This window comes from Mus caroli, chromosome 4 (assembly GCF_900094665.2).
Source record: "Mus caroli chromosome 4, CAROLI_EIJ_v1.1, whole genome shotgun sequence".
Lineage (NCBI taxonomy): Eukaryota > Metazoa > Chordata > Mammalia > Rodentia > Muridae > Mus > Mus caroli.
This window is the reverse complement of record NC_034573.1, coordinates 129,802,505-129,828,025: the sequence shown is the minus strand read 5'-3', so window position 1 is coordinate 129,828,025 and position 25,521 is coordinate 129,802,505. Positions and strand designations below refer to the sequence as shown.

Below are 25,521 nucleotides of genomic sequence, written 5' to 3'. Positions count from 1 at the left end.
GATCTTCCTGTAAAAGGGAAGGTTAATCCCAGGCAGAGGGTAGAAACAATGTTGCTACCTTCCCACCTTCCAGCGGACCTTGGCTTTCTCTCTGATCCCAGAGGATCCTAGATTCAGAGGCTGCTGCAGGCCAGGGCGCTCCCTCAAATTGAGGTGGGAGTCCCCGCCCGAGCTGCTGCAGGGCCTCTGAGCTGGTGGAGTATGGAGCTATATTAAGCCTGAAGTGTGATTTTCAATGTCTCTGCCTGACTCACGCCCTGCTGGGTTTAAATGACAAGGGGCTGACTTAACTTGTCAGAGAAGGATTAAAGGCAAACTTCCACTCCAGCACACCAGAGAAATAAAACACCACAGCAGAAATGAGGTGTTTCAGAAAGCGGCTGCATCCAGCTCCATCCAGCTCCATCCAGAGCCATCCAGCTTCATCCCTCCTCAGCCTCTGCTCCTCCTAGCCCTGCCTTTTCTCCTTGGGTGCTAAGCCTCACTGGCAGCGCCTCTCCTTGCAGACAGCTGTAGCCATGGGCTTTTTCTAGAACATATATCTGACCAACCACTGCGACCCTCTCTGCCCCACCCTTCACACCAAAGCTCTCCATCACTCTCAGGGTCAAGTTCAAGGTCACCTAACCCAGCTGCCAGACCTTTCTGGCTCCAGCCTCGCTGCTTTCGAGGCCCCCAATGGGCACACCACCCGATCCATCGTATGGTTCATCCTCAGCTTTGCCAACACTCCTCACCCCCTCCCCTCGCTGCATCTGCTACCACAAGTGCCCTTCCCTTCCCACCCTCTGTCTGGCAATCGTAGAAGTTCCCTCAGGGCTCAGCTTCAGGGTCACCCCCAGGGACCAATGCCTGTCACTCTTCCTTCCATCCTCTTCCTCATCCTAAACTTTGACCTTGTTGGAGTTAGACCCTCATGTGCAGAGCCCTCGTGCACAACTTGACACAGGCATCAGACCTTTCTCACTGTCCCTAAGAGGACAAGTGTCCTCTGACTAAAAACTCAGAGCAGGGAGGTGGTTGGCCCGAGGCCACATAGCAGGGTGTTCAGCTCAGGATCCTGGCTCTTTTCTCTTGCACGCCTGGGGAACGATGGGCTGAGTTGTCACCTGTGCTTAGGACGTGCCAGTCTTTGCCTTTCCACCACCTTTTGGGGCAGGGCTTGGACTCAGAGGATGAACTAGATTGGTGAAATGACTCATTCAAAACACACCCTTCTGATTGGTTGGGGCTGTACCCTGCACCTTCTCACCTGAGGCCTAGTGCAATCCTGAGCATGTGGCTTGGAGTGGGAGGGAAGAAATGGCATCAGATAACTTTTTCAAACGTTTTCTGCCTTTGTTTTGAGGCAGGGTCTCTCAGAGTCTTGAGGTCAGTGGTGCAGCTATAGTGGCTGCCACCGAGCTCCAAGGATCCTGTCTTCACCTCTCCAGAGCTGAGAAGAATGAAGAAAGGAAGGAAGGAGGGAGGGAGAGAGGGAGTGAGGGAGAGAGAGAGAGAGAGAGAGAGAGAGAGAGAGAGAGAGAGAGAGAGAGAGAGAGAGAGGAGATTTCTGGGGAAATGTAAAAGTTGATCGAGCAAAGATTTTTATTACAGTGTGAGCTTTCCAACCACAGATAGAGTATCTTGGGATAGGTGGCTTCCCCGCTTGAAGGTGTCTAAGCACCTGTCAGAGTGGCTACCCACCAGCACAGCAGTAAGGAAGGCTCAAAGCCAGCTGAGTGACTCTTTGTGGTTCTGATCTGGGGCTCTGGACTGTCCCAGGCTGCACTACCCTGCAGTGTCATGGTGGAAGGAATGGAAGGTCTGATGGCAGCCTCGCTGATGGTGGCTGGGTAGCGTTCTGCAGAAAGCTGGTGTTTGGATGACTTCCGCATGCTCTGGGAACCAGAATCACCTAGAAGTGACCTCTGAGTGGACATCCATGGGCGAGGCCAGCCATGCCTGGGAGCTGAGAGGAAAGGACACAGGAAGGAATTTTAACTGAAGAGGGCTTGTGCCCTGTGGCCCTAATAAAGCTTATCTCTGTGTGGTACTCATTCCAAGCATAGCTAGTGCTATCCACAGGCCTGAGGACAAAGGTCATTCATTCCCTGTCATCCTCTAGAGCCCCATAGTACCCAACCCCAGCCTGCACTCCCATCTTCCTCCCCATGAGCTCTTTCTTCCATGAATACAGAAGCTGGGGGCGGGGAATTCAGAGGCCTCCAGGAACTCCCAGAGAAGGAGCAAGGACTACAGCTCAGAAAACTTACATCAGGATGGGTGAAGACCCTGCCCAGGCCATGAGGCTGGAGTTAGACTCTAAGACTGAGTCCTTTCTGCTGAGAGCCCCGGGAGACCAGGTCCACTGCAAGGGGAGGTGAGAACTCCTGAGTGGTTAGATCCCTAGGAAGGGCTGAGCCCTCTGAAGTAAGAGCCTGCAGGTTGACAAGATAGGGCTCAAACCCTGACTCCCCCATAGTGAGCATGAATGCTAACCACAGTGTTGGTCAGCTGCAATGCTGGGTGTTTCACCAGCCACCTCTGAATACGCAACAGCTGGGGACAACGAGGCTCAGAGAAGTACACTAGCTGGCCCCTGGTCTCCCGTCCAGCAAGGTCCAGGCAGATTTAAACACTAGCCAGTCTGGTTATCTTGATGCAGGTCTCCAAGGTTTCTGGGCCATCCACTTCCACTCTAAAGACAGGAGGAGGATGTGGGCAGAGGAATAGACTGGGCCAGAGGCTTCAGGATGCTGTCATCAGCGCCTGGCTAGAGCCACCTGTCTGCAGAGGCACAGACCCATGAAGACATTGTCAACATCAAGCAAGGGTGTGTGGGAGACACGGCACGGTTCACCTAGCCTGGGATGAGCACTCGGGGCGGAGAGGCAGCAGCAGTGTCCCCCCTCCCCTCCCCATCCTTACAGAATCCTCCAAACTGAATGCTTCTTTAGAAAATGCTGGGCGAAACTGTCCAGAGGTGACTCCTTGTAGAGGCAAAACACAGAGAGAGAGAGAGAGACCTCAGCCACCCTGGGGATGGAGGCAGGAGCCTGGGTCAACCAAGCCTGCTTGGGAGATAACTCAGCAGCTGACGCTGTGTTGCTGTTGCTGTTGTTGTTATTCTTCTGTAAGGTGGCGGGGTGACTCCGATGAGCGTAAACATGCATTGTGAAGCGGTGGTTCTTGGGGGATATGCTTTAACGGCTATAATAATCATCTTAATTGGCACATTAATTATACGAGAGCAGGTGCTTCCAAAATAATTGCGGATGTTGGAAAGCTGTTTATTTCCTTAAGTGGCTCACATGGTCCCCTTTAACCCTTGAATAGCAGACCACTCAAGGTACAACCGGGACAGGAGGGAAGCCCATCTCATCTGTCAGTTCAGAACCTGGGTGATCCCCTTACCCCCCAAATCCTCATGTCACTCCTCAACCCTCCCGGTGGAGAAGAAGTGTCACCAGAGAGCTTGGGCTTTCACACGGAGGTCTTGTCCCAGCATGTACTCTGCTGAGATAGATAGCAGAGCCTGGTGATAGAGAGGAATCCCCTAGCATAGAGCCGGGACAGGTGTGGCACAGTGAGGGAAGAGTGGTACAAAGGATCTGAGGGCAGCCCACCTCAGCTTCGTCCGGTGCTCAACAAGGGTCTGAAAGGGAAGGAAGGAGAAGTCTTGTGTGTCAGGGGACCTGTCCAGAATACATTATGTTCACCTGCCATGCTGTTGGGTTTGGACATATTCCATGAGGGGTGATCCAAGATGTTTAAGAGCAGCAGGCTTGCCATAATCCAATTTTATAAAGTTGCTGTCCTTGCACAGAGAGAATTGACAATATCTCCCGATTGGCACGGTCATCATGAAGCTCTGCATCCCCGCTCTGCCCACGCATCCCCCCTCTTTCCTCATCATAGCAAATGACGTCATCACCCACAGATTTCCTCAGCCAGGACTCTAAGATCTTTCCCGTCCTCTGAGCCTGTTGCCACTACTCATTCACATCTCCTCCTGTCAACTCTCAACACCTGCCATGAGTCCATCTCTCACCGAAGCCTTGGTCAACACTTGGAGCGGGCCACTCACTCACTGCACCCTTGAATCCTTGCCCAGTCTCCCTGTCCCCATCCATATCCCTGAGCAACCAGGGTGTCTTTGAGCATCTGCATCAGGACAGCGCCCTCCCCTGGAGCGGCTTGGTACTGCAGAATAAAACAAGAGGCCCACATGGGGGATCCTCGCATTATGCCAAAGCCCAGAAAGAAGGTGATGGAAGACGGGTGCTTGAGGAGTGCAGTGTTTTCAGCTTCACAGAAGGAAACCCTGTGCCTGGGGCAGGCTGATCTGGAAGGAGAGAGAGCCTCAGAGTCTACCTTAATCAGTAAATAAAACACCTAGCTCCTCCTAAACTACCTTGCAACCCTACTGACCCATCCCTGTCCCCACCCCCTACCCCTACAAGCAGCCTCAGAAGCCCACAGTGCCCCTCATAGCACACTGGGGTCCCTGGAGAGGGAAGGAAACTGCTGATGTATGCAGGCCAGCCATCTAGGCAAACATTGTACTGACACTCAGTTCTGGTAGGCTGTCTTTCAACTTTCTTAATTGTTATATAATTACATCACCTGCAAATAGCAATGACCTTCCTCTTCCTAATGCACAGAAGAGGTAACAGGCCCCGGAGTGGCATCGGCTCCTATGTCATCAACACTCAGATCCTGCAGCCAAGATGCTCAGGTTCCAATTCACCCTCTTCTTAGACTTTCTGTGACTCTAGACGGCTCAGTAGTCAAGAGTGCTTGCTGCTCCTACAGAGGACCTTCCCAAGGGTACCTGAAGCTCCAGCACCAAGGGTTATAGCACCCTCTAGTGGCCTTCGAGAATACCAGCACTCACATGACATACACACATAAGCAAGCAAACAGGCAAATGAATACATGAGTGAATGAATAAACAAATCTTACTATTTAAGGTGGTTCAATGATACCCGACACAGGCTCACATAGCTGAATTCTTGGTCCCCAGTTGGTGAAACTCTTTGGGAAGGATTAGGAGGCGTGGTCTTGTTGGAGGAGGTGTGTCACTGGGGACTGGCTTTGAGGTTTCAGATGTCAATGCCATTCTCAGTGTCTCTGTCTTCTTCTTGTGGATCAAGATGTGAGCTCTCAGTTGTTCCTGTCACCATGCCTTTGTTCTGCCATTGTGGTATCAGACCCTAAAACCGGAAACCCTGTTCAATGTGACCTTCATGGTGTTATAGCAGTAGAAAAGTCAGTGACCCGCTATGTAAGCAGTATTTTTTACTTACTGAATTTGTCGTCATTTCTTAATTCATTCCATTGTCTGAAACTTTCAGAATTCTTGCAAAAAAACTTCTCCTGGGTTTCATTATTTAACTAATATTTATTTACCACTGATTTCTGATAAATCCCTTTTTTTTTATCATGCGTAGGAAGGCTCCCTCTATTTCAATTTTCCTAAAGATTTTTAATAAGGAAAGTTAATTAAATGTTCTTTAAGGACCTATTGAAGTAATCATATGGTTTTTCTCCTTTAATTTTCTAATGGGATAGATTATGTTGATGGTTTCCCTAATACGGAGCCTCGGTTGGGTTTTCATAATTTCGCTAAACAAATATCTAGTGCCCCAAATTAAAAGAACTCTCCGGTACTTATTTATTGGTATTATAAATGGAGCCTGTTTTGTTGGCTTTTCCGCAGGTCTCTGGGATGTAGGAGTGCCTGGCTATTGATTTTCTGTGTGCACTTTTTATCTACTCTACAAATGAGATGTGCTTGGCTCCCTGGCTTTCTGTCCCTCTGACTGGTCTGATCACCCTGTCTCCCTAAGTTGATGTTATCTCCTCCACCTCTGAGGTTTTCCATGAATCCGTGTGTGAGGAGTGTCTATTGCAGACCAGGCACTGGGCTGGGCTCTCTGACCCTGGCTCCTGTCGCTCCCCGTAAGCCCAGAGTGATAGCAAAAGCATCTCTTCAGCTGTTGTAGCAAGGGCAGGGGTTCAAAGAGGGGAGGCCCCAAAGCCACCCTCAGTCTGGTGGAGATTCAAGCACTATAGCCCTCAAGTCACCACCACACACCACCACAAAACCACCCCCCCATGGTACCTTGCCCTTTGAGAGACATGAGTACCTTAACCTTGACCCAGAGAGGATGCTGGGACTGGGATTGTAGTGGTCAGAGCTGACACCGACCGGGAGGAGAGATGTTTTCACCCTAAACCTTCACAATGCTCCCTGAGGGTTCGAGTGGCTGGGGCTAGAACTTACAGCCTGCCTTACTCCTGGACTTTCCCTCAGGGCTAAGTGAGACTGGTGACATCTCAATGCCCACCGGGACCTTCTCTGCCCACCTGCCTCATAATGACTCAGCCCTGGCCTTCCTGCTGCAGCGAGCTCTCAGATGCTCTTCTTGGCATCCAGACCAGCTCTCTCCTCTCCCCAGTGTCTGCGCCTGGCAATCCGGGTCCTCCCACCTGCTTAGCGAGCTCCAGTTACCTTAATTTCCCCCACCCCCCAGTCCTTACCTCTGGTCTCCAGCTGGTTCTCAGTACCTACTTTGGGCTTCTGACCCTTGGATTTCTCTGGTCTCCTGCAAAGATGGCGGCTGACATCTTACTGGCCAGCGTCTGCTGTTGAGTGCTATGGAAGGAGGGTTCCTGCTAGGAGAGCCAAGGCAGTGGGTGCCTTGTGTGTTCCAGTCTCTGGGGCTCAAATTCAATCATGTCAGACGACTGTGTCGGTTTGAGGCAGCACGTCCAGTGTGCCTGTTCGGCAGCAGAGGGCTGCTGTGCACCAGATCCCCAAGCCCAGCAGCTCCCTGGGTACAGCTCTCTGCCCTAGACTCTTGGAATACAGTAGGAAACCCATTCTAGCTTATGTGGGAATCTGCTTCTCATTCAGGGAGGAGAGAACTTCCTGGGCTTCACTTGAAGCCCCCACCCACTGTAAGACAGGGATACTTGGGGGCTCAGGGATAAGATGTGATTTCTCAGAAGTCACCAGGCTGGAATTTGAACCCAGCCCTTCCGGTCTCAGACTTCTCTCTAGCCAGTTTCTTGTTTCCTCACAATGGTCAGCTCTGTCAGGCTGCAAGAGCACATCTGGATGCCTGGTCTATGCTGGGACAGGTGCAGCAGACATAACCCCTTCCTCCTCTGAGCTATCAAAGCCCTACCTGGGAGCCTCCACCCAAGGTGCCACCCAGTGGACACTTTGCTCATCTGGATGGCGACCTGGACCGAGAACATGATCATCCCTTGGTAGTGAGCTTCCAGAATCCTCGCCAGAGTGGGGTATGAACATCTGGAGCCACAGGTTAGGTTCTCTCAGACACTCCAGGCTCCAGACAAGCAGCCTTCTTGGTAAGGCTGGCCTCAGGCCCCTCATGGCCCTCTCTGGAAATAAGGGAACCAGCGCCCCCTGTCGGGTGTTGAGGGAATCACGTGCTGTTTGTGGAAGGGCCTCCCACCGCTTCCCATTTATAGCAGAGGGTTTATATGAACACTCTTAAGATTTGATCTGATCCATGAATCACCACACCCAGCCTATGGTTATGTGCAGCCATTGTCTGCAGTTTGTAAGTGGAGATACTGAGGCCCAGGTCAAGATGGGTTGACTTGTCCAACCAACGAGTCCAACCAACAAGTGTGGGTTGGCGTGGCGCCCAAACTGTGGTGGCTGGACGTCTGTATGTACGTTCCCAACCACCCCCTCGCTCTTCACCGAGGACACATCTTGGGACCTGAGTGCTCCAGTCTCTTCTACATAGTTCCACTATGGGGCTCTGGAGATGACTCAGAGCACAAAGCGCTTGCCATGCAACTGAGAACAGCTGAGCTCCTATCTCCAGATCCATACGAAGCCAGCGCTTTTCCAACACTCCAACACTCCTCCAGGGAGACTGAAGGCAGAAGCAAGAGAATTCCCAGAAGTCCGTGGGCTAGCAGTGAATGACACACAGACCCTGCCTCAAAGCAAAATGGCAGGTAGAGACCCACATGGGCTGTCCTGTGTCCTCCACGTGCGCACCAGGGATCGAGGGGGCCTGTGCTCAGCCACACACAAACATGAGCTGACACATAAAATGCCACAACATCTGAATTTACCCTACACAGTCCCCCCGCGTGCTTGAGTCACCTCTGGGTGACGTCTGCTGACTATTTAATTATTCGCCTTGTTCCCCGTTCATATTACTGTACTCGTTTGAGAAACATCAGTGGGGCTGGAGGGATGATGGCTCAGCAGTCAGGAGTGCTTGCTGTTCTTGCATGGTCCCTGGGTTCTGTTCCCAACACACACACCAGGTGGCCCACAGCCATCTGCAGATCCAATGCAGTCCCCACGTGCAATGCACACACGCATACACAAAAATAAAAAATCTTTTAAGAAGGACAAAAAGAAGGAGAAAAATGCAGACACAGCAAATGTATCCTGGTTGTATCTCCAGTCTGTCCTCAGTTGATCACCACGAACTCAAAACCCAAGACAGTTAAGGGAACAGCCACCCCTGTTCCGTCTCCCTCCCCGCCCCCAAAACTCCTCTCCTATACACATAGATATATTAGCTGACAGAAATAAAATTTAAAAAGCCCAGAGTTGTCTCTGAGACCTGGGGCACTGATAAGGGGCACAACTGCCCACAGAGCCTGAAGAAGAAGCCCAGCCAGATTGTAGGGATTAAAGGCTCCCAGGCTGAGACATGCCTGGCTCTTTTCTGCTGGCCCCCCTGCACCCCAGGGGTGACTGAGTCTGTGCACGCCCCAGGACCTGGCAGACCTGGCCAATTGGACTTTTCTGAGAGATTCAAGGCACTGGTTTGAACCCCCCTCTGCTCTCACACAGTGCAGGGCTCGCTCTCAGCAAGCAGTGCTCAGTGGCAGTTTTCTCTCGGCTCTGCGGAGGTCGGTGGCCTGATTGATGGAGGCCCCTGTAGAAAGTGGTGCTGGGATTTTCCATTAGAACTGGGAAGCTCGCTGTTAGAGCTTTTTAGAAGGTCAGAGGGTAGGCTTGGAAAATACTGACAAAGCAGCCGCTGCCTCCACCCCACCTCCTGTCTGCCCTGGGGCTGAGGTGCGGCTGTGTGTAAGGTGAGCTGGTGCTGATCTACCAGCTACCACCCATACCCACTCCTGACCACAGGCGCTTCCTGTGGCCTCAGCCTACTTCCTGTTTCCAGGGAGATCTCTGGAGGGTTCTGAGTCTTTTCTTGCTTCCTCCTGGAGTGTGCTTTCCTCTTCCACTATGGAGAATGCAAGACTGAGGTACAAGTTGGAAAGATCGAACCCAGTGCTCATGCCTGTCCGTCTGCCCGTCCGTCTGTCTGTCCTTCAGTCCCTCCTTTCTTCCTCCATCCTCTTTCTCCCTGCCCCCACCCTCCACGTCCTGATGCATTCATCCATCCTGTACCTGTGTCTCCTATGCCTCCCAGGCGCTGGGATCCAGCCCTTGGTGTCCGTGTGGGTGTCTCTTCAGGAAAAACCATCCATGCCTCCTCCCTCAGATGGGAAACCCCTGATGGCAGGAAGTATGAGAATTAGCTATGCACAGAACACCCTCCTCGCTGGGTAGAGGATGGGACGCCAGTTACTTGCTTGTCGCAAAAGCAGCCCAGTGAAGGCAGAGTTTATTTGAGCTCGCAGTTCAAGGCTATGGCCCCATCATGGCGGGAAGGCTGAGGCATCTACCTGGGAGTATCCGATGCCTCTGCAGTCAGGAAGCAGGGAGTCATACATGCTGGTACCCAGCTCGCTTCCCCAGGGCCCCAGCCCTGGCACGGCGCTTTCTGCATTCAGAGGAGTCTTCCCTCCAAGCACGCCCTGATGCTTATCTTCTCAGTGACTCTGGATCCTGTCAAGCTCCCAGTTGATATTAACCACCACAGATGCTCTATCAGGTGCTTAGCTGGGAAGGGATGCCCGGCATCTGTGTACAGATCCTACCACGGGGGAGGCAGAGACAGGAGGATCCTTGGGCTTCCATGGTCAGCTATTAAAGCCTAATTAGTGAGCTCCAGGCTCACCCATGACAGACCCTGTCTCAGAGGAGGTGGAGAGTTCCTGAAGAAGCAAGCTCAGAGCTGTCCTCTATCTCCATCCACATATGCATATGCAACACACACACTCACACACACACTCACACACATTTACACACACTCAGACACTCACACACACACTCACATACTCACACACACTCACACATTCTCTCACACGCTCACACACTCTCTCACACACTCACACTCACTCACACACTCTCTCACACACACATTCTCTCTCTGTTTCTCTCTGTCTCTCTCTCTGTCTCTCTCTGTCTCTCTCTGTCTCTCTCTGTCTCTCTCTCTCTCTCTCTCTCTCTCTCTCTCACTCACACACAGAATCTTTTCCTCCTGATACCTTTAAAAGAAGCTCTGAGTTCGAGGCCAACCTGGTCTACAAAGTGAGTTCCAGGACAGCCAGGGCTACACAGAGAAACCCTGTCTCGAAAAAACAAACAAACAAAAAACAAAAAAAAAACAAAAAAACAAAAAAAGAAAAGCAGAAAGATGGCTGGAAGCCAGTCCCAGCTGAAATCTGAGCTCTGATGCTCTTCTTGGGGATTCTCTGGGGCTCTGTGTCCTCAGGTTCTGGTGTGGGATGGAGAAGGCTCCCAGCCTCCCCGACGGAGGGAAGTTAATGTTCCTGGTCCATAGCATGCCTAATGTGTCCACACGCCAGGAACTATTCTAGGACCAGAATATAATTGTGAGGAGACAAACAGAACTCCTCCCCCGGCAGGGTAAGGAGACAGACCATTAATTAAGTAATTAGCAAGAAAATAGCAGGCGGTGATAAGTGCGGTGCAGATAATTGTGGGTGGTATGGTGGGGAATAGCTAGAGTTCTTGATGTGACGGCCAGAAAGTGACATTCACACTGGAATGTATGACGAGGAGGGAGCTGTGTATAGACCTAGGAGGAGAGTGTCCTGTCACTGTTCTGTTGCTGAGAAAACGCCTGATAGTGGCAACTTCAGGGAGAAAGGGCTTGCTCCCTCCCACAGTTCAATGGCACAGACTATCATGATGGGGATGGCAAGACAGCAGGAGTGGGAGGCAGGCGGTCACATCACAACCACAGTCAGGAACAGAGAGATGAATACATGCTGCTGATCAGCTTCCTCTCTCCATTTATATATACAGTCCAGCATCCATTACCTAGGGAATGACGCCACCCACAGTGGGAAGGTCTTCCCACCTCAGCCTAATGAAGAGAATCCACACAGGTCTGCTCAGAGGTCCATCTCCCAAGTCATTCTAGAGGTCCTCAAACTGACAACTGAGATTAACAATGGCAGAGAACAGGCCAAGCAGAGGGGCTACCTAACCAAGGAATGAGCTTGGCCATACTGTTGAATTCAAGCCATGGGCCCGGAACACAGAGGGGCAAAAGAAAAAAGACATTAAACCATAGAAGAGGCAGGGCTATCTCACAGCAGGCCTGGAAGAGTCCATCCTTAGCATAGTGGAACTTGGGACTTCTTAGAGTGGTTTTGTAATGTGTATGCATGGGTTTGTGTGTGTGCACGCATGTGTGTGTATGTACACAGGCCAGAAGTCAAGTATTTCCTCTATGGATCTCCACTTATTTTTTGAGACAGCGTCTCTCTCACTGAACCCAGAATTCACCAATTCGGCTAGACTGTCTGGCCAGTGAACTTCAGGCTCTGTGCTAGGTGGCAGACAGGAGCCACGGTACCCAGCTTTTATGTGGGTGCTGGGAATCTGACCACAGGCTCCCATGATTCTTCAGTAAGAACTTTGTGGACTGAGCCAAGGCCCCAGCCCCTGTGTTGAAGGATTTCATAGGATCTAACTTAGTTTCTCAAAGGAATTCTCTGGCCGTGGAGCAGAGTCTGGACCAATAGACAAGATGGTGCCATAGTAACAAAGCACCCCCCTTGGTGACAGAATATAACAAACAATACTTCCCGTTGACAAAATCAGAGGTCCAGCTGTTCTCTGAGAGGTGGCTCTGGGGCTCAGGCTCATTCCACCAGTGCTGTTTTATTCAACTTGACACCAGTTAGAGTTGATTTGGAAGAGGAAACCTCAATTAAGAAAATCCTCCCACCAGTTTGGCCAGTGGGGCACCCGGGAAAGGCCTTAATGATTGACATGGAAGGGTGCAGCACACTGTGGGTAGTGCCATGCCTGTTCTGGTAGTCTTAGGTGCTACAAGAAAGCAGGCTGAGGAAGCCACGGGTTGCAAGCCAGTCCATGACCCCTGCTTCCATGAGGAGCAAGCAAGTCCATGATGCCACCTCTAGGTTCCTCCCTTGTGTGCCTGTCCTGACTTGTCTCGGTGATGGAATGTGACCTGATAATTGTAAGGGCTTGTAAAACAAGCCCTTTCTTCCTGCGCTATTTATAGTCATGGTGTTTCATCACAACAACAGAAACCCTAACTACGACACCTACTAATGCCCCTTCCCTTTCTGTATGCATGGAGGCCATCTGAAAAGGGTGTTACACAGAAACAAGAGAGCCACATCTGCTTTTTGTGGTCCCAGAAACAGCTTAGGTTACTTCTGCCCATGCTCACTGGCTACAATTAGGCAGTAGCTGCAAGGGAGGCTGGGTAATACCATTTTTTTTCCAGTTGCTCAAGTAGAAGCTATCACAGTGTGATCTGGTAAGATCAGAGCACCACCTGCGATAAGATCAGGGATTGGTGTGGGGAGGGTGTCAGGAGGATCCTACCGACCTCCAGAGCTGGGCTGATGGTGGCCCCATATGACCAGTGATAGTGGTGATGCAGAGAGGCCGACAGATGTTCAGTGCCATTGGACACCTGCTGCTATGCTTAACTGATGAGCTCTGCTAGGCCCGCCTCTTGTTATAGTAATTCCTCACAACGGGGGCATTGTCCTCTTTTCTTGCAGGATGAGGTCAAATTCCCCCAAATGGCTTTTCTCTACCTCTGGGAGGTCATCAGGCAGAGACAGTCTCCTAGCAAGGCTTTCAAAAGCGAGAGTCATAGACCCGGAGCGTTGCCTTTAGAGATGTTCATGTCTTCTCTCTGCGTTTATCAGGGGAAGTCGTGCCCCAGAGCTGACTGAGCACTTACCCCTGCTGCAGAGGGGGTCAGTGTCTAAGCAGGGGCTCAGTCCAGGCCTTGCATGTGCCCCCCATGCAATGCAGTAACTTTCCAATGTCTCCTTCCTCAGAAAGGCCAAGAGTACAAACGGCTGGGGAAGCTCCTTAGGGTAAAGTGTCTCTCCTGGTGACATTTGTTGAGACTCAAGGGACAGGAAAGAGAGCACTGGGTCCGGCAGCCATCATAGGGTTTACTCCACCCCAGCCACCTCTTTATCTTGCTTACTGATTTTCTCTCGCTGAACCCCAGACGTCTCCTTTCAAAGGGGCTGAAGATGCCAGTCAGCCCCACGTGGTTGTAACAGGACATGATGAAACTAGAGTGCAAAGCCCAGAGTGGACACTGGGAAGTCCTCAGTGATGGATCTGGGAACAGGACAGGAGATACAGAGCCCCTCTGTCTCCCAGCCCCTCATGCAACATGTGCTCAGGTCAGTCAGGTTATTGTGGGTCCCAGGAACTATACTAAACATCTCACATGTCACCTTTAAACCTGCAACCCACTCTCTGCATCTGCTGCTGTTGTCAAGGCCCAGGTCTTTCTGCCCTGCCTGGTGTCAGTAGGTACTAGAGCCAGACAGATGGTCTCCAGGCCTCTACTCTGTCCTTGGGTCAAATCCCCCATGAAAGAAGTGTCAGAGACCTTCATTAAGAGGACTTCTCTCCCCCACCACCCTCCACTCTACAGGAGTAAAGCCAGGCACTTGACCTCTCTGCCTTGGGGTGAAGCTAAACACCCTTCTGTTCTTAGCCAGAGATCCAGGAGCCGCAGGAAAGCCAAGCTTCCCCAAGTCACTTGGCCAGCCACATTCTCCCTAGCCTCTGCGGATAGCCTGAGATGAGCTTCTGGTGTGTATGGTGGCATACACCCATAATCCCAGTACTCTGGAAGCTGAGGCAGGAGGACCTCAAGATCAAGGCCAGCCTAGGCTACACACAAAGATCCCATCTCAAAAGGGACAGAGGCTTCTGATGTTTGTCCCGAACCAAACTGAGTGGGTGTGGGAGAGAGCGAGCTGTCACTGAGGACAGAGCCAGGTTCCGGGATGCTGGCTGTAGTTCATGGGCCATCAGAAGCTGTGTGAGCCTTCCCTAACTCTGTGGCCCTGCACAGGGAGCTGCAGGCTGGATCCCACTGCTCTGTCATTATCCGTGGGCACTCAGAGGTAGTTCAATAAAGAGATTTTTAAAGGCTTTTAATGCTTTACAGGGAGTCTATCCTTTGCCAAAGTACCAATTAAAGAGGCAGGCAGTTCAACATGACTTTATTACCCACATTTGGTCTGGAGGGGAGACTCAGACAATGACGGCTCCGAGACCTCCCCCTCTGCTTTCTCCAACAGGGACTATGTGAATCTTTTCCAGGGGCTTGCCTATACCTGCACTCCAGAGAGAGCAGGAAACACCTTGAGAGTGTCCCTGTCATGGAGAGATCTTTCATATCATGAAACTGGGAACTCTGAGACTCTCTAATAGGATGTCACCAGCTAGGAGCTAGAAGGTAGACGAAGTAAGACACGTGGGCCAGAGACCTTGCGAGCAAAGCCAAGACCAAGGGAACTAATCTTGAATGACTGCCAGGCAGTTCCATGTCTCAGACACTGTGTTAAGTAGTCTCTATGTGACCTCTGACCTATCAGACCACCCTGTGTCCTCTGTTGTCACCTTTCCACAGATAGGGAAACTGAAGACCAGGTCCGTCCAACCAACCGTTCTTCTGACAGGTGCTGGAGCTAGGCAGGTGTTTCAGGTTTCAGCTCTCAACTCCAAGACTAAAGGGTGGGGAGAGGAGTCAGAAGGATTCAGGAGGGCCGCATCTGTGAGGCAGACAGTGTCTGTACTCATAACCCGCTGGTCACTGGTCTCCATTTCCCTCCTAACTTGCCCTCGGACGTCTCTCTGTGTCCACTCAGGCATCAGAAGTGAGCCTCTCATCCAGATTGTCCTAGCTTAGACCTGTGTCTTATTGGGTATCTCCATCCTCCCTTGTAGAAGATGTCATTGAAACAGAATCCCTCCCAAAGGACTGTCTGTGGCATGGTCTCCCCAGGTTCTGTTGATGGTCCTAGGAATCCTCACTGAACATCAAACAGGCTGCTGCCTGCACCATACTCGACATAGATGGCCCAGTAAGATGTCTCATGGTGCCACCTCATTCAGGGATCTTCTGAAGAGACCCTCTCTGTGTCTAGAGCCTGTAAAAGCACAGTGGTTACTCAGTTATATGTCCATCCATCCATCCATCCATCCATCCATCCATCCATCCACCTTTCTATCCACCCTTCTACATATCCATGTACACATACATCTATCCACATACCTATCCATTTATCTAGTCATCCACCGATCCATCCAACCATGCATCCACCTACCATCTATCCTACATATGCATCCCCAACTACCCACCCATCGATCTACCCTTCTACAAATTATTTTATCCATCTATTCATCTACCCATCAGCCCACCCACCCACTCACCCACTCATCTACCATTTACCCACACACCCATCCATCTATCTTTCCACGTATCTACCCATCTACCCCATTCAACCCATCCTTCCACACATCCATTTACTCGTCTATCTGTCTTGTCCATCCGTCTAGTCATCCATGCACTGTCCCCTTGCTCGGCCATCTACCCATCCTTTTGTAACCATTCATCCATCTTCCCTCCATTATCCACCTATCTGTCTGCTCACTGTGTACTTCCACCCATCTGTCCTTCCACCCAACCATGCCTGCATTGATGCACCTGGCTAGCATCTATTTTTGAGCATGGCTTCTCCCACTGCGCTCTGAGCACTGTGGCTGGGACTTTCTAGAGACTAGAGGGTTAGCTCACACCATCCATCTGCCTTTAAGCTTCATCAGTGCCCTGCAGTGACCCCAGGAAAAGTGACAGGGCAGGGACATCCAGTCCCCAGTCCTCCCTTCAGTAGAGGGGTGGATGGAGGGCTGGGAGGATGACTCCCTTTGGTCAAGTGCTTGCTATGCAGGCGTGAGGAGCTGTGCTCAAGTCCTTGGCCTTAAAGCTGGGTGTGAGCACGGCTTGTCACCCCAGCACAGTGGCTCAAGGACTGTCCTCCATGCTCCCTACTCTCACGGTTCACAGGGGAGCAGTCAGACTGAGACACTGCTGGCTCATGACCCCAGGGCTTCCTCCAAGACTGAGTGCCTTGCTGTGTGTGACCTTAAGCCTGGTGTGTCTTGTCTGGTCTGTCCATTGTGAAAACTCACTGGCTGGCAGCCTTTCTCCTCCATTCTGTCTGCCAGGTGCCTTAACTTCCAAAAGACTCCGGTCAAAACCCCTTCAGAATGCTGAGGAGGTGGAGATCAGCTCCCTTGTCCTGAAGCAAGCCTGGGGCCCAGCAGAGCCACCCTGTCCCTGGGCTCCATGGCTCTGCTGCTCTGCTCTGGTTCCTGTCAGGAAGGGGCTTGCTAGCAGTCTCCACAGTGGCTCACCCATCTCAGTGGCTTCTCTCTGCTCTTGGTAATATTGGATTAGCCCACTTTCTTGAAAGCTGATTTTCCATTTGCATAATCCTCCCCTCTTGGAATTGCAAGGCCCTTGGTGATAAGCCGAAGGGGGCCAGGGCAGTCAAGCAAATTATACTGTTGATTCTGAACAGCCGGTTAAAGTGGAGGGAGTTTAGTTTTTTTTTTTAAAGAGGTCATACATATTATTTTTAATCTTCATACTCCTCGTGACCAGCAGTGACATGCTCACGTGGGATGCCTTTGCCTGTGCCTCCTGGGAGGCAACCCTCTTTACCAAACCACAGCAGGAGAGATGAAAGTCAGAGCTAAGGGGGGACTTCCCATGGAGCATCTGCCCCTGCCCTAAATGCATAGGAAAGCTCCTTAGAACAACAGGGCCTTTCATTATGTAGAGATAAAGCACACTCCCATCCATCACTGCCCTGTGACACACCAGTGGCTATTAGGACAGTCACATCCCCTGGGGGATGGTGGAGACAGCTGGAGAGCCAAAGTCAAGTCCTGGGTGGAGCTGAAACCAGCGGACTCTGGCTTCCTGGATGCCCGACTAACAGCTCAGTTCCCATTAACAAACAGTTAATGCTGACCCACTCTGTGGCACAGAGCTTTTCACTGAGAGCCTACTATGTGCCAGCTCCCAGGACACTACTCAGGGCTACTTACTGCCTCTCACGATGACAATGGAGCAGAGAGCACCCGAGAGGCTGTGTCCTTTTTTGACGGCCTCTTCTCTCTGCCCAGCACTGGACTTAGAGTCTCCCTCCCTTTCCCAGATTCCTCTCCTGTGCAGCGCTCCCCCTCCCCCATTGCTTCTCTCCACCTGCTTAAAACAGGAAACCGGGGAAATCGCTGGCCTAGGGAGAAAGCCCAGCTGCTGGAGTTCCCAGTCTCACCCTTCTTCTCAGAAACACTCATTTTTGTTTAGGTTTTTCTTTTTAAAAATTCTGTAGCCCAGGCTGGCACTGAACTCAAGACACCCCCCCCCCCCCCCCCCCCCCCCCCCCCCCCCCCCCCCCCCCCAGCTTCCTGAGGGCTGATATTACCAGTACAAGCCACCAGCCACAGCTTGTCTTGCCTGACTCAGGAATGTGATGTCATGGAGACAGGGGCATGAGCCCAGTGAGCAGGACAGGTGAGGTGGTCTCTAGCTTTTGAGATTCCAGTTATCTTGACTTTGGTGCTCTGGGCAAAGCCAGGGAGGATGACAGGAAGCACCAGACTGGGAAAGGGGAAACCCACAGGAGCCTCAGTTTCCCCTGTGTAAAAGACCCTTTGAGGAGGGTGTCCTTCTTTGAGGGAGGTGTGAAGCATGGGATAGCCCAGACTGGGCTATGTCCCGGAACCTGGATTGTGCCTACAAAGACCTGGAGCCCATCCACGGGAGGCAACAAGCTTCCTTGTGTCAGCGAGGGGTGTGTGTGTAAACAAAAGCCACACTGGGTACCAAAGAGATAAGTCCCCGCAGCCTCATTCCCAGGGACATGTCCTGCAGCTGTAGCCCTTACTAGAGCAGGATGCCCCTCTGACTTCCTAATGGACAGAGCATGCAGGAAACCAGGCCCAGCTTCTCTGTCCTCCCCCTGCCTCTGCTGGGTCCCTCTGACAGCAGGTAAAACACTAATAAATATTGAAAGAGAGGGAAATGGCTGTGGCTGCTGAGCTTCTGGGTGGATAAATGCAAGGCAGAAAGGAGAAAAGATCACCTCAGGTTGGGCGCCTGCCAGATCGCCTGGAGGCCAGTGGACGGGCCGCCGTTAGCGTGCTGCAAAGAGCGTGAGCTTGGGGCCAGCCTGCCTGCGTGTGTTAGCACCTTAAGTGCTGAGTGGGACCACTCTGAGCCTCTGTCAACTGTAAACAGAGCAGATCCACACCCGCCCTGTGATGTTGGGTGAGAGAAAAGGATCCACAAGAGTCATAGCAAGCACACAGTAGGTGCCAAATACAAGCCAGAATTCTACCCTGTCCCAGAACTGCAGCACAGAAGTAGAGGTGTTCAAAACCATACTCGTATGTGATGATAGTGAGGGGCAGAGAGGGGCCAGGGCACGGGGCCCACTCATCCCTTGGTGACAGCTTGCTTGTAAGTGGCATCCGCCCCACCCCCTCAGAACCTCATACATTCTAGCTGTTCCTGTGCCCCTCCAGGAGGACTTCTCCCTTAACAGGACAGTGAGGGGCTGGGACTGTGTGTGTGTGTGCGTGTGCGTGTGCGTGTGTGTGTGTGTGCTGTGCATGTGAGTGTGTATGTGGACTGTGCATTTGAGTGTGTACATGAATTTTTATACATGTGTCCACATTTGTGCTTGGTAGGAGTTGTGCACCCATCCCTAGGCAGGAGTTGGGGGCGGGGGAGCCAGCGAACAAAGTGGGTTTGGAGGAGAGCAGGAGAGGGGAGGGAAGAGACAGGGCCCGTGGGATGCCACAAATAGGAAATGCTGGCAGGATACTTCCTGTAGGCTCCCTGAAGACAGGCCCAGCATGCCCTAGTGGCAGAGAGATTTGGCACCTGGCTACAGACTCTGGGTGTGAATGCCAGCTGTAGGCTCGTGTGTGTGTATGTGTGTGTGTGTATGTGTGTGTGTCCAGGCCCCTCCATCCCTGAGCCTCAATTTTCTTCCTCCTCTGATGCTATAGGATCCCCTTATTCCTCCCAGCACTGATAGCTGGGTGTTTCAGGAAGCTCCGGGAAACTGCTGGGCCCATAGAGCATTCTTCGCCATGATAACGTCTCCTACTGGGGCTGTAGGAACAAGTAGATAGGCAAAGGCCCAGGACAGACACAGAGGGGACCCTCAGAAATAAATTATCAATGTCTTAGGGCTTCCTGATGACATCAAAGGAAAGAGCAGGTGGCCAGTCCAGAGGCCCAAGCGTAGCCAGGAGCCAAAAGACCCAGGGATGCTGACAAGATGGCCTGCCTCCTCAAAACTATGGCGTGGTCACCATGGAGACCCATGTTGGCCTAGGCCAGTGGTCCTGTCCACCTGTGTGAGGGAGGCATCAGGGCTGAGGACTCTGTGGGGTCCTTTAAGTGGAGGTTGTCAGTACAACATTCTCAGTGATACATGCTGAGCACAGGGTGGGGCCCCTGTGCTGTCTCACCTCAATTCACCCATGCTCCAGCTCCTCCGTCTCTTCCACACTGAGCCCGTGGGAACTGAGAGTGCTCCACGGAATCTTGGGCAGTTACATGAGGCAGCCATGGGGGCCAGCTGGGAAGGCATGCCTCTTAGCTAGGACAGGAGGTTAGAACAGGAAGAGGAGTTAGTGAGGAAAGAAAGCCGTAGGAAGGAGTAGTGAGGAGGAGGGGGAGAAGGGAGCAGAGGAGGAACCGTCAACAGCAGCAGCATCCCAAGACCCTCTCCCATGGACTTGGAAGGTCGGAGCAGGAAGGGCTGTGGCGGGCCTGTCTGAAGCAGGGCTTCTGGCAAAGCACCTGGTCTCTGAGGCAGAGATCCCTGCACCGGCAGTAAGTATTCTGGATGTGATCCAGGGAGAGCTGTAGAGGTAGACCAGATGGAGGAGTGCAAGTGAAGACCACCAGGTAGGAGTGGCTGCTGAGCCCGAGGAGAAGAGGCTGAGCTCCTAGAGAAGTGAGAAGAGGCTGTGCTCCTAGAGAAGTGCCCAGAGCTGCTTCAATTCCTGCACACCCCAAAACTCGCCCCAGGAGGCCTGTTAAGGAACATTCTGGAACTTACCTCCAGAGAGCCTCACTCAGTGGACCTAGGAACCCAAGACCTTACACACACTCCTGGCTCAGGCCCTGCCAGGTGATGAGGGCCCAGGGTCCACTGTGACCCCAGCCTGGGAAGCCCCACCTGCTGGTGTCTGTACCCATCCCAGTGCTAGCAGAGGAGAGCTGCGGAGATGTTGCCTCTGGCCGGCCTTGTGCAGACCTGTGTAGGGATGAGAACTTAAAAGCAGTCTGTGTCTAGGCCAAAGGGCCACAGTTGAGTCTTGTCACGACCCTTAACCTAAGTGATTAGGCCAAGTCTACAACTGCTCTAAGACCCAGTTTCCTCATCCTTAAGGCAGAACTAATTCTGACAGAAAAGTCCTTCTGAGAACTTCAGGAGAGCAGCCTAGTGGGCATGCCCAGCATATAGTAGGTAAGCAATAAAATGACACTCGACACTTACATCCTTGCTGAGTTGTGCTGGGTTTTCATCTCAGGTCCAGTTAGGTTTTTGCTATTGTTATTGTTGGTTTTTGGTTTGTTTGGTTTGGTTTTTGGTTTGTTTGGTTTGTGTTTGTTTGTTTGTTTGGGGTTTTTTTGTTCTGTTTTGTTTTTTCGAGACAGGGTTTCTCTGTAGCCCTGGCTGTTCTGGAACTCACTTTGTAGACCAGGCTGGCCTCGAACTCAGAAATTTGCCCGCCTCTGCTTCCCAAGTGCTGGGATTAAAGGCATGCACTACCACACCCGGCTCCAGTTAGTTTTGTTACCAAGTAGATCAAACACACACAGACACACACACACACACACACGCGCGCACACACACGTATACTCACACACATATACACACACATCCACACATACATACATGCATTCACACACATATGTGCACACACACATATACATACACACGTACACGCATACATACACGTACCTGTATATGTACACACACATACATACACCCCTGTACATGCACACACACACCTACACACATACACACACACGCCTACACACATACCTGCACATGTACATATACACACACAAATACACACACCTACGCATACCCGCACACACACACACACACACACACTCACACACACACATACACACACACAGTGATTCTAAAAATTAATTTTAAAGTATAAGTGCCAATGCCCTTGGGGCCTGCACCTCCACACCCATAAAACCCGGGGTACCCTCTGCTCCCACTGCCTGCCCATCCCCCACGACTCACCCCTGCACACTCTTTTCCCTTTCCCCAGTTAAACAAAAGCTGCCCAGCCGGGGCGGGGCACCTGACAGGGATGCTTGTAATACACAAGTGAGAACAACAACGGGCAGACAGAGCCCTCACAATTGCTGGGGATGAAACTATTTCCTTTTCAATCTTCCCTGAAAAGTGACAGATAATAACCGGCCTGGAGATTGTAATATTATTAGGGCCCAAAATAAAATAAACCCCTTAACTGCTTCCTCCCACACAGAGAGGCCAAATCGCTCCTCCACTCATTTAAATGAAGTGATTGCTTTCCCTGATTCTTATCTGAAATCCTGAGAACCGGGGTTCCCTCCCCTTGTCTGAAGGAGTGGTCCACTCCCCCCTCTCCTAGCATCTCCAGAGGGTCTTCTCATCTCCGATTCCCACCAGCATTGTGTTGAGACCCACCAGCAAGAAGGAAGCATTATTTATGGATCGCCTGTTGTATACCTGCTCCTACACAAACCCCACCAACTTACAGAAGGTGCCCACTACTAATAGTGATGTGTGAAGCATGTGTATTAGGTGGCTTCTATCGGGTGCTGTGGACCATGCCTTGGTTTTTCCAGCTGTGAAATGGGCACATGAGCAGAATCCTCTTGGGATCTGCTGACAAGATAGGAGAACAAGGTTGCACCTGGACAGAGAATCAGAAGTCTGTGGCCCTGGACACCTTTTATTCTGGGGACAGACAGAAGCTACATCTCCAACAGATGGCTCAAAGGAACTATGTAAATTGAAGCCATTTCTTCCTAGGCCTTAAGTCCCAGAGGGTGCTGAGGGTGGCCTTCCTCCTCCACACCTCTCTCTGAGCAGCCATGGCACACGACTTCAACTTCCTCTCCTCTGCCAGAGGGACAGGGCAGTTGTCCAGGGAGCCTCTGAGCGGGAGCTACTGTGTGACACATGTCTTATGCCTGCCAGCAAATGTGGATAGCGCTGACCTGGGTCACAATTCCTCCATTTTTACCAGCCTGAACCCTTTCCTGCAGCCTGGAAACCCCAAAATGTCTAAAAGCCAAAAAGCTGAGTTTTAGGGAGACGTTGGTGGGAGGGGTGAATTTGGTGGCAGACCAGAGAAAGCCCAGCTTGAAGCGCGCACACGCATGAGAGATGCCAGCCGCGGCTGGGCAGTGGGAGATTTTCCCCAGGTCTCTATTTATCTCACTTTTGCTGCTGTCCAGATGCGAGGCTGCAGAAATATTAGTGTAGGCGATTATGGAGTGAGCCCTCCATCCTCGTATGTGTGCCAGTGTGTGTGTGTGTGTGTGTGTGTGTGTGTGTGTGTGTGTGTAGAATACACAGAACAAGCCCCAGACCCCCACGTTGGTACAGGATAAGGCCCAAGTCCTGGCTTCTGGGTTCCAGATGTGGGTGTGAATTGACACCTGAGGATGTCTGGGAGGGGTCACACCTGCGTGCAGTTTCATTCTCTCCCCCATCCCCCGCTCACCCTGCAAGCTGAACTCCTGCCCCTTCTCACACATAGGGAGTCTCCACGCTCAAGGTCAGTGCTACCCCAACTGCCCCCTTTCCTGTAGCTGGAGGTGAGGATGCCCACCCTGCTGGCCATGCACAGGTTCACTGCCCCCACACAAGCTGATGGCTCAATCCTCTGCTCTTCATACAGAATTTTCTTTTTGTGCCAGATCCACCACAACCAGGAAGATCAAAAAAGAAGTTCCCTGTAGCCCACCCCACCCTACCACCCAGCAAACTGCCTCTTCCCAAAGCTTAGCCGGCTCCCAGCCAATCAGCGTTGTCCAAGACTAGGACCTTCCCTGGTATTCCGGAGGAGAGAGAACGAAGCATTTCATTGGGTCTGTTTAGAAGAGGGAGTCCCACTCTTATAGGCTATGCGATCCTCGTGGAGATGACCCTGGAATGTATCTCTCCGGTCTACAGTAGCATGGACTCGTAAGTGACCGCTGGCTGTGTGCCAAGTCCGATTCTATACAGCTTCTGGGACTTGGCTCTTTCAATACGCTCAACACCCTGCCAGTTGTTTGCTGTGATTCTTATTGGAAAGGCAAAAAGACTGAATTCAGAGAAGCTAAGTTGTTCCAGGCCATGTAGCCCCATCCATAGTAGAGTCAGGAGAGCATCTCAGGCAGCTGGACTCTAGAACCCAGATTCTTGACCACCCGTGTATCATTATCTGTTGCCATGGTAATGCCGTGCAGCAGATGCCAGCGGAGCCTCGCAGGCAAGCAGCAATAGCAATGGGTGTTTTGTGCTCACACGTCTTGGGGGGATGTTGGGGCAGCTGTGCATGCTCACATGTCTAGGACTGGCTCACTGTTAGTTCACCCAGGCTGGCCTGACAGAGACCTCAGCAGTGGCTCAGCCCTGTCCCCTGTCGGCCTCCAGCAGACCGCTCAACAGGTCTTCGTGGTTACATTAGAAGCCTGTACCCAGTCGCAGTCCTCGAAGCCCAAGTAAGGTTTGGTGCCCTCTGCTCACATCTTCCTCTTGGCCAGAACACATTCCACGGGCAGCAGTAACTCAGTCAGAAAGAAGATGAGGGAAAGATGCTGAATGGGCCCAGGGAAGGGGGAAAAGATGGAGGAGGGTCTCAATTCACCACATTACAGAGGGTTCCTGCTCCATCAGTTTTGCAAATTCTGGGTCCTCCTGGGTCCCTTAGCTGTACAGACATTGACTCTGCCTTTGGAAAGGTCCCAACTGACCCTCACTCCCCAGGAGCACAGAATCAATAGCACCTTATGCTCTGCCTCCAGGGTCTCTCAAGTCGGACAATGTATGAAGAAGTAGATTCAGCCTCAGCTTCAAAGAGCCCAGAGAGGGACAAGAGCCTTCTTTGCAGGACTCTTATCTAATGCAGAAGGCACTGACCGCCTTCTAATGGGATTGGGCTGTCTACAGAGTGTATGGGATGACCATGTGACTGGAATACAGTAGCGGTAAGACACCGATGGCCGGCTGCTTAAGAGACTAGATCCGGGGTCCACCTGGTAGGTATCCTGGAGGAGGCCTCATTCAGGAGACAAAGGGAGCTCTTTCAATGTTGGTGGGAGTCGGGGGGCTGGGTGCTGGGCACATAGGACAGTGGCAACTGATTTTCCCCCAGTCCTTGCTTGTTGGCGAGCCTCCAATCTGCCTTTCCCATGACTCCACCTAGGACTGCCAGTCTTCTGCCCAGCCCCCACCCCCTTTCCTCCTTTCTCCATGACAGATACTTCAGGAAACAGAGAGGAAGTGAGGATGAGAGAGAGAAGGTCTGAGGTTTCTTCAGAAAGCTGGGAGGAAAGACAGCCAAGGAAGAAGGGAGGGGAGGAGAGGGGACAGCAGACTCCACAGCCCCGCCCTGTGATGTCCTCAGGCTACAAGCTCTCTGGGAACAGCATCAATGGAGCAACCAGCTCTTTTTGAGACCTTGAAGGTCAGAGTGGGGTTGAAGTGATCCTTGGGCCTGATGTTTAAGATCCAGGGAGCAGCAGCCCAGGCCCCAGGCCCCAAGACCCAGGACCCAGGCCAGCAGCTGCCCATGCAAAGGTTATTTGAAAGCCACCATTGCACCTATCACTGTAGTGTCTACAACAGCAGATGAAATGGCTGCAGCCAGTACAGTGGGACCCTAGGCTTCAGACAGCTACTTCGTGGTTCTCATTGAGGATGTGTCTGGGTGGCTGCAGACAGGAGCTACAGGACGGGAGGACCTCCTTCACTGTACCAGCTATTGGGTGCAATTCCCGGCTCTGTGTCTGGCTCCTGGTAGGTGTTTAAGGCAATGGACCATAAGCAGGATGGATGAGCTGGCTTCCCTCCCCACCTGCTGGGAGTTCAAAATGGGAGCTAGTTTGTCCAACCACATGCCGAGTTACGATAGCCCCAAGTAGATCAAGAAAGGCCAGTGTAAGCCGGGCGTGGTGGCGCACGCCTTTAATCCCAGCACTCGGGAGGCAGAGGCAGGCGGATTTCTGAGTTCGAGGCCAGCCT

The 25,521-nt window shown here is 51.9% G+C and overlaps 1 protein-coding gene and 1 long non-coding RNA gene across 2 annotated transcripts in view; one reads left to right on the top strand and one right to left on the bottom strand.

Moving 5' to 3' along the window:
• Positions 1-25,521, top strand: part of Igsf21 (immunoglobin superfamily member 21) — a 219,527-nt gene that overhangs the window by 97,522 nt on the left and 96,484 nt on the right. The window lies entirely within an intron of this gene.
• LOC115030851 lies at positions 3,257-5,355 on the bottom strand. Its single transcript, XR_003836413.1, has 3 exons — positions 4,948-5,355; positions 4,609-4,764; positions 3,257-3,637 (listed from the first exon to the last, which is right to left on the bottom strand). It is a non-coding gene; the product is annotated as an uncharacterized LOC115030851 (long non-coding RNA).